Below are 9,671 nucleotides of genomic sequence, written 5' to 3' on the forward strand. Positions count from 1 at the left end.
CATACCTCATGATCCGAGTAATAAGCACAATGCGGGCAAGCGGATCTCGCAGATTGTATGGACAATAGCAGCTTGCAATATGTTATTGTGCTGAAACATTACAATGTTTTGCACAACACTGCAATACCCAATAGAGTGTGAGGGTTGTGCGTATTCCCTCTGCGGGGATAAAAGGAGACACAACGCTCCGTTTGTGCCGGGCAGCAGACTCAGTGTTTCCAGTGCGAGTGGTGAGTGAAAGATAAGACCAGAATGAGATGAGCACGGAGACGCTCTTTTCATCACAGCCCACTAAACAGCGTTGCTTGATGACATTTTGACTGCAGTGAGGCTGTTTAACTTTTTTGTTTAACTAGCCAGACAAAATTTTGCAAAGCAAGTATTTTTTTTAGATGTGTTCAAATTATTATTTAATTCAGGACTATATAAGTGTTAATGTAATTTTCCTTTAAATGTGTTTTTAGATTCTATATTCCCGTCATCATATTTTCTTTCCAAGTGACCAGTTTCAAAATAAATGTCACATATTATACAATAAAAAATAAATAAACAAAACCTTTTGTTATATTATATGGTGCAGACATTTTTACAGAAGTATAAATAAACACAAATCATGTCTCTCTATATCTCATGCTTATTTATCTTCTCTAAAAAAGACATTAACAAATAAACTCACTCCTCTCAGTCCACAGATCTGTGAAAAACTCCAGCTTTTTATTATAATCAATGCTTAAGCTTATGCCTGCCAACACAAAAATAAAATCAAAATCACACACAAAAAACAAAAATCAAATAACAATAAATAAATAAATAAATAAATAAATAAATAAAAAAAAAAAAAAAAAAAATAAACATTGTTTGTGTTTGTGCTGATAATCGCAAGAAGCTAAAAAAGGGAAAATGAAACCTGTAAAATAATAATAATAATAATAATAATAATAATAACATTATAAATGTCTAGCTGTAAAAGAAATTCTTTTTTATATATAATAACAGTAACAACAACAGTAAATTATTATTATTATTATTATTATTATTATTATTATTATTATTATTTAGTTTTAATAAAACATTATTCTTTTCAGTTTTATGGGTTTCATTTACTTTTTAAAGCTAAAAAAACTTAGAGATTTACTATTACTTTATAATAATAAGTTTGGGATAATATGATATTTTATTTAATTATTCAAATGAATATCTTTTCAGAAATTGGTTCCTTTCATTTTTATTCATAATTTCAGTTGTTACTTAAATAATAAATGTAGACTACAAAACTGAGAACTATTTTCTTTGAAACTGGACTTCTAGAACCCCTTTTATTTATTGAATACTTTAAATCCCATACATTTTTGTATGTTCACAAACCATGACCTCAGACAATTTCCCGAAATCTTTTCACTGTGGTCACTCAAATTTCCTTTAACAATAAGATCCATCTGCCATATTTCCTCAGTCCTTTCCCTATACATTGTATCACTCTCACCTCAGCTTTCCTCACATAAGCACATACACACACACTTTTAACTTTCCATTAAACTTAAAGCTGCCCTGAAAGGGATTAGAGTGAAGTTTTCAGAGAGAAAGCGTTCTTCCTACATTATCAGCATGAGATGAAGATGTGTGACTGCGAGCGAGTGTGTGTCCCTTTATCAGAGGGGTTTTATGTGAGGCTTAGGCAGTAGTAGCTCCAGACAGTGTGGGTCTATATGTTCTCCTCTTCCAGCAGCATAATCACTCATGAGTGGCACCTCATTTCACAGCCTCTAATGGCATGACATTCGGAGCACACCAGGGTACCAAGCACGGAAGCTTTCTCGGTTTTTTTTTTTTTTTTTTCTTTCGGCTGGGGGATGATGGGGGGCCAGAAAGCCAGCTGATAGCTTATAAGAGGTGCTTTGCTGATCACAGAATTTGAGTATCTTTTTTGTATCTCAATTCAGCTTTATTGGTAAATATATATTTAACTGTCATTTATCACAAATTGACTGTTTAGCATCACTTTTTTTTCTTCCTGTCTCTCTTTTTCTCTTTGATGGCCACCACCCCTCCCAATACAATAATGTGATAAGCACGCGTGAATGTTTGCTGTTACATGAGCATTGCTGGAAGCAATCTGCAGCTTCCTGTGATGTTTGATAGTGTTGCACAGACATCTGAACCAAAGTTATCTTAACTAGCTCTGTGATAGACACTACAGCCCTCCAGGATTCTTTTGGTGAGGAATGTGTGTGTGTGTGTGTCATGTGCCAAGCCCCAGGCCCTAGTCAGTCAGCCAGGTAGGTGGCATGACTGTATAATTGTGCCGTGACACTCTGAACCCCTGGCTGATACATAAGCATGTTAATTTTCTGATAGTGGGAGCGCCGGGCAGTTGGAATGCGAGTTATGATGGGTGTAATTTGTTGTTCCTGCAGCATTGTGAAAAGAACCGGGTAATGCTGGATAAATACAAATGGAAATTGATGTCTGGCAAACCTCAGACAGAGGAACCAGAAAAACATGCAGTAGCACACACTTACCCCTCTTACACGTACCCCTTTAACACAACAAAAAATATAAAAAGAAAAAAATAAAAAATCAGAAAAAGAGCCAATGAAAGTGTATCAGTGTATTGTCAATGAAAGTTTTTTTTTTTTTTTTATTCAGTTTAGTTTAGTTTAGTTTAGTTTTGTTTTGTTTTTTTCTATACAATATTAAAAAGGGATTAATAAAAAGTCATTCTTTCTTAAAATAATACAACTCTGTACGACATAAGTAAATAATGACAGAATTTTCATTTTTGAATTAACTATCCCTTTAAGTTTCATGTGCTAATCATTTACAATTCTTTCCCCCTGATATTTGGTTTAATTAGTTAACTTGGCTTTTTAAAAAAAGACTTTAAAATGTAGAAATTGCATGGACATTTGTTGCCTTTGTTGACTTTCTACATTTGTTATCTTCTAATAAAGCTTTATGTTGTTTAAGTTAGATATACCATGTTAGCTCTAAGAACATAACTAAAATTATGGAAGAAAAATGTGACCTTTGTGATGCACCAGTTTTGAAAGGCAAAACACATATTGCAAATATTAGATGTTTTTCTTCCTGCTGTTTTCTCTCTCTCTCTCTCTCTCTCTCTCTCTCTCTCTCTCTCTCTCTGCGTGTGTTGCCGTTACGTGTCTTCGTCTTATTCCATTCAGAGAAGGCCAGAAATTAACAGCTGCTGATTTGTGTGAGGTCACATGAGTGACATCTTCATTTTGTGGAGAAATATCAGTGAATAGAAGCCTGTGTATTTTGCGAGTGTGTGCGTGTGAATACATAGATGAAGATATGCGAGTCTGTGTGCATTGCCCTTACTCATAGTTGTGTGTGTGTGTGTGTGTTCTTTAAAAAGGCCCAGAGAGGACCGTCCCGCCTGAAACACTGTCACAGCTCGTCTGACTGGCAGTTCAAGAGCTCTTCATTAGAATCCCGCTGGGTCTACGGCAAAGAAAAACAATGTGGTTGGCCCAGGACCTGTAACCTTCCCATTTAATCACTGCTTCAAACTGCATTGTCTCTCCCCACTGTGGGAGCTGGTTTCCAAGGCTCTGCTGAGACTCCTAGGCAAACAACCTCCAATCTGAACGGGCTAACACATCTCTCTCTGTGTCACACTGGCACACAAGGAGCTTTAGGTCGCTTTACAGCTCGATTAGCACACATTTTATTAGCAACACATGCCGTAATGCATATACCATCGCATGTTATTGCTTGTTTAAAGAAATATCAGATGCTGAATTAATGTGCTGTGTTTTTACACAAACAGATGCTTTTGGCAAACAAATGGAGCTTGCCAGAAGAGGCGAACAGCACATATATTATTTTTTTTGTAATTTGTGTTTGTAGATTTGTACAGCAATTTCCTGTGTTTGCTATTATTCAAAAGGTTTGTTTTATGCATTATGTTCTCAGAAATATATCACGTAGTGCGAAACATTTTTTATACCATTAATTAAAGTACTTTGTGTAAAGCAGATACTAATTCAATTGCTTGCAGTTTTTCACAGAATACGTAATTGTGCTTTTATATATATATATATATATATATATATATATATATATATATATATATATATATATATATATATATATATATATATATATATATTAGGGCTGTAAAATGATTAATCATGATTAATCACATCCAAAAATAAAAGTTTTGTTGACATAATATATGTATGTGTACAGGGTATATTTATTATGTATATATAAATACACACACATAAATTATATATTTTTAGAAAATATTTACATGTATATACATTTATATATTTATATTCTTATATTTTATATTATATATAAATATATTTAATATATAAACATAACATATTCTTCTTAAATATATACATGCATGTGTGTGTATTTATATATACATAATAAATATACACAGTATACACACATATATTATGTAAACAAAACTTTTTATTTTGGATGTGATTAATCGTGATTAATCATTTGACAGCCCTAATATATATATATATATATATATATATATATATATATATATATATATATATATATATATATATATATATATATTATATATATATATATATATATATATATATATATATTTTTTTTTTTTTTTGTAGATGACTTTTAGCTTTAATACCAACAGTCTATTCTCCTTGATTAAAAAAAAAAAAGATACCATTACTTAGATCTGTTTGCAAATTCTATTCCAATAAATGTTGCATTAATCAGGAATGAACATGCTAATACACTTCGGATGCTTTGAGAAATGTAAGACAAAGAGAGAGAGAGAGAAAGAGAGAGAGAGATAGACACTGAGACAGAAAGCCCCCACATGATCACAAAGATAACATCTACAGGACATCTTCTAAAACGGAAAGCCTTTTTTCCCCGAGACATTGCGACTCATATCATTCACTCTGTCTCTGTCAAGTATATAAAGAGAAAATACAGTACCGTTTTAATCAACCACTGAGACCTGAACAAAAGGCAAATGAATCCTGCAGTCTGAGTTCCAGAGCTGCTCTGGTGACCTCCCTCAGCAGCCGTGCTGCATTCTGCAAATGAGGCAGGCACCCAGGGATTCCAGCTCACCTCACCTCTGACTGGCATTGTGTTTTTTTTTTTTTTTTTTTTTTTTTTTTTTCACTATAATTAAAAAAATAATAACACATCTTACACACAGGAGTTATTTACAATTACAAATGGATATCAAACTATGGCAATTTCCTGCATTGATTGATTTATTTATTTTATTTTTCTGTATTGATTCTTTTTAATGCAGTTAATATAAAATGCACAACAAAATACAAAATGCAAGGTATCATGCAATATATTGTAAATGTAAATTCCTACATTTTCCAGTTGTAATTTAGACATTTATATCATGCTATTTAAGACACTATATGTGCTTAAAAATTAATTCAGCTCTTTGTGTTTTATTTGAAGCCTCATAATTGAATGTAATCAGGATCAAACTGCAACACTCCTGTAAGGAAACTCATCTCTGAAATGCCTTGGAAAAAAAAGAACCATCATCCTCATTTTCTCAGTGGTGGCTGTAATCTGTAGATAGAATAAATTACTTTGTGTAACTTCTGTTGATAATATGCAGCCTTATGCATGAAATCAGTGGGGGGGAAATCATCTTCATATTAGTTGTAGAGAACCTTCATAATGGCAACATATTATAAGTGACAGGCAGGTCAGAGGGTCTAGTGTCTAGAGTTCAGTGAGTCTTTTGCGGGTCAATTCAAATATTGCTGCCTTACAATCACAACAACCACCACCATGTGCTTGATGGGTCATTGGTGTGTATGTATACTTACTGATGTACATAAAATGTAATCTCATATTTTGTTTACATTTATATTAAATGGATATTAAAAATAAATTTATGTGTAGACATATTGGAATAAATATAACTAGTGGAAAAAAATCAATATCAGTATAAAATGACTATAAATTAAAAATTAATGTTAAAAATAACATTATAAAATTATTAAAATGACATTAAACATTTAACATTTAAATTGTACAATTATCTGCTATTACTGTATTGCTTGTTTAGACTTGACATTATTTAGCATGATGGACGTTAAGAAAGAGAACTGTAAAAGTGATTGGATAAATCATGACCGGACAAATGAAGGCATGAATGAATACATGAATAAAGGAATGAAGGAATGAATGGCTGGGAATCTTCACATTATGTGTTTTTTGATGTCCTATGATAATATAATTATACTATCCACACATCTGAGAGGAGAGGTTGATTTGTCTTGCTGTGAGCTAACACACTTAATTGCAGTATGCAAATGAGAGCAATTACAAAGCTTTTAGGTAAAGAGATGACAGCTGAGGTTGAAAGAGGAAGAGACCTTACCCAAACAGTTGTCATGGTAACAATATGGAGTAACCTTACAGTCAAATAATTATACATGGGGGAGGCAAGCCGATAAAACCTAAGGATAGTTTGGTAATGCACATGCATAAAGACATCTGCCACATAGAAGCTCTATCTAATATATATATATTACAATAATAAAATGTGCTGTAATTTGTACATTTCTGTTAACGACTGAACTTGTTTGTACTTTCTTTTCATTGACTTACAGTAGCATGTCATAAGATCATTCAGGCACAAATAGCATATGTCCAGCAATACATCATTTGAGCATGGAGTAAACCATTTACATAATTAACATAATTAATCAACATTTACAAATAAGTGGTAACTTATATCACCAGCTACTTTGAATTCATTCTGCCACTGATTAAAAAAAGAAAGAGTAGTTATTCTGTTTGCACTGTGAATAAATTGTCATCATTGTCATTGCATTAACATCTTATCATCGATCCATCAAGGATGCTGCAATTTATGTGACAATAAATCAATTCTCGCACAGCACAGATGACCAATCCACTCTCAAAAAAGTAGAACGAGAGCATGATTGTGACTCAAGTGCATTGTTTGAAATAATTTTTGGCTAAAAAAAAAAAAAAAAATTCTTGCCTGGAACTGGCACAAGGGTTGCATTTTCTCCTCTCTTTGTTTACCACAAAATGAAGGGGTATGACACAGTGCTGAATGCCGCTAGCATACCTAATAAAAACTGTAGTCACAAATTGATATTTTCTATGGCAATTTATTTTACAATTACTCTTGTGGAGGCTTTCATGAATTAAATATGAGTTCTGTCTGGGAATTAGATGTTATAAAGGTAAATTACAAGAGGCAGGCTGTAATTGAGGTGGCTGCAACATGGGCCTACTGAACTAATCCCTGGCTGGGTCATGTGACAGTCTGTCCTCCAATGGCAGGAGGCTTTTTTGCCACAAAGCCTGAGCAGCTGAGAAAATTGATTTCTCATCTGAGCGCTATTTGATAGCTTTTGAAATCAGAAATTGAAATTAACTAACCTACGCCCCGTCATTACAAAAGAGCAAATTAAAATTGCAACAGTGTTTCCTATTGGTAGTGTACGCCTGCCAAGGTAAATTTCTAAATAGATTTTAAGATGCTCCGCTTGCACGCCTGGCTTACTCCCTCACATACACACAAAATCACTTTATTTTTACACGCAAACAACACGCGGCACACACACACCTGCGCTACGCTGAGATGATCTTTTCATTGAAAACTGCAGATCACTGGCAGATTATACTTGATATTGTAATGCTACGCCTCAACAGAAATCCCACAATTTACATGATACTGACATTAATTCATTAGTGAGTGAAATATGCATGACGTCTTTGATCTCTAAATAAAAACAGACTTGAAGAACGGCTCCAGCGACTTTTCGCTAGCTTTTACGCACATGTATTCAAATTTATTTTCACCGGGAGGGGCTTCATTTCAGTGCGTACGCATTTATAGTCAAGAGGTTCTATTAAATTCATTAATTTACAAACCTTGCTGATCTTTAATAATTTAGTTTACAGATTATATATTCAACCATGCTAGCGGTCTTTGAAGCAGTGAGCAACAGTTACACTTCCTCCCCAAACAAAGACATCTAGCACTTCACCCAAATACACTGCTTTTTAAAATAAAAAACAGCTCTTTTGCTCGTTCAAGCAGGTGCTTGACCTTCTCAATCTATTGTCTCGTGCAATCTGAGGAGCGAAACTTCGGCGGGGTGGTGGAGGAAGAGCTGACAACTCAATAAAAAGTGTATGTTTGTTTGACAAAAGACATGGAGGAACAGATGTTAACGCAGGTGGACACACAGATCAATAAGCGGTGCTGAGCGGAGGGCTAGTTACCTGAGCTCGAGCTACTTGTAGCAGATGTTAAACAGACTGATGCCTGAGTAGGCAGATCAATGGACAGCAAGCAGATGGAGGAGAACGGGCCTGTGAGCAAAAAGGAAGGGAGAGGGAGTGCAGTGAGAAGCGCTCCGTACGCGAGTCCTCTGTGACAGGCAGATGGGCTCACATCCATAAAGAAAAGTTTTCTCTCACCACCGCAAGTAAACAATGGGCTGCCGCAGAGGAAACTTTCTGCCATCTGTGGCTAAGCTATGTTAAATGCCCAAATCTCTGTGTACCATCGCAATTTGTCTGTAATCGTTCTTAAATTGCATTAAGCCCAGTGCTGTCACTGTTAGACACTGTAGAAAAATGTTCTGCCCCAACTGATTACTTTTCCTGTCAGTCATGCTAAAGAGGAAGCGCTTTATTAGGCAGGAGGAAGTGCGACTCGGCCCCCTGTCCGAGCTTTGCTAACTTTGCTAATTAACTGTGCTAACAGGTTTGAGTCAGGTTGTGAGGGAACGTTCCATCCCTCTTGAGTCCTATTAGTGTCTTAAAGCCAGCATCTGAGACAGGCAGCGGACATGATTATGACTTTGCACTTCATCATGTTATCGCCACCGTCTCTTGACCATTAGCTACCTGAGTGAACTGGATGTTTTGCTCAGCAATTATATCACATTGCTGAAGTGAGAAAATCCCACTTACTGCTTTCTTGTGCCTGCAAGTATGGGTGCGAGGCAGAATTTGCGAGAGGTTGCGTGGGCGAGTAATTTTATTCTTTCACACCCTTCAAAGCAGTGGTATTCTATTACATTAACAAGTGGAATGCATTCATTGGCTGAAAAGAGCATGTGTGTGTGTGGCGACATTTCTCTTTGGAGATGAATTTCAATATGGATATATATGTTTTTTTTTCTAATTAGTTCAAAATTTGCAGTATTTGACAATGGTTATCTACTGGATCAACATTTTTCACTATGTGTTTTTAATTTATTTTTTTTTATTGTCTGGGCAAAGCACAAATGCCACACAACGAGTGCAAGAAAGAGAACAAGGACGCAAAATACCTGACAACCCATCCCAGTGGCCTTGCTGTCCAAGAAGCGACTTGAACCAGGTGATAACCTGATAGACATTATCTTGTCTTCTCTGGGTCTCTGGGAAGCCTGAGCAACACTCTTCAGTGGTTAGGCATTTCTGCAAACCCCCCAGAGCCCTAACCTTCCCGTCTCCCTCCCTTCAGCCCCCACTGCTCAGACACTGAGGTGGAAGATCTGACAGCAGCCTGTTGCTTATTTATGGTCCTGCATGTTTTATGTCTGTGCGAGATATGACGGCAGTGACACGGTGCTGATTTCAATCAGCCTGCCACTCGGCAAATGGAGTGACAGCAGGCAAAATTGAGAAGT

At 35.4% G+C, this 9,671-nt stretch overlaps 1 long non-coding RNA gene across 1 annotated transcript in view; it reads left to right on the forward strand.

The window, feature by feature from the left end:
• The window catches only part of LOC122148583, a 31,920-nt gene extending 27,902 nt beyond the window's left edge, over nucleotides 1-4,018 (forward strand). The window contains exon 3 of the long non-coding RNA XR_006162476.1: nucleotides 3,380-4,018. This is a non-coding gene — a long non-coding RNA (uncharacterized LOC122148583). The remainder of the gene's footprint in view (nucleotides 1-3,379) is intronic.
• The last annotated feature ends 5,653 nt before the right edge of the window (nucleotides 4,019-9,671 follow it).

Source organism: Cyprinus carpio, chromosome A18, assembly GCF_018340385.1.
Source record: "Cyprinus carpio isolate SPL01 chromosome A18, ASM1834038v1, whole genome shotgun sequence".
In the NCBI taxonomy this organism is placed as follows: domain Eukaryota; kingdom Metazoa; phylum Chordata; class Actinopteri; order Cypriniformes; family Cyprinidae; genus Cyprinus; species Cyprinus carpio.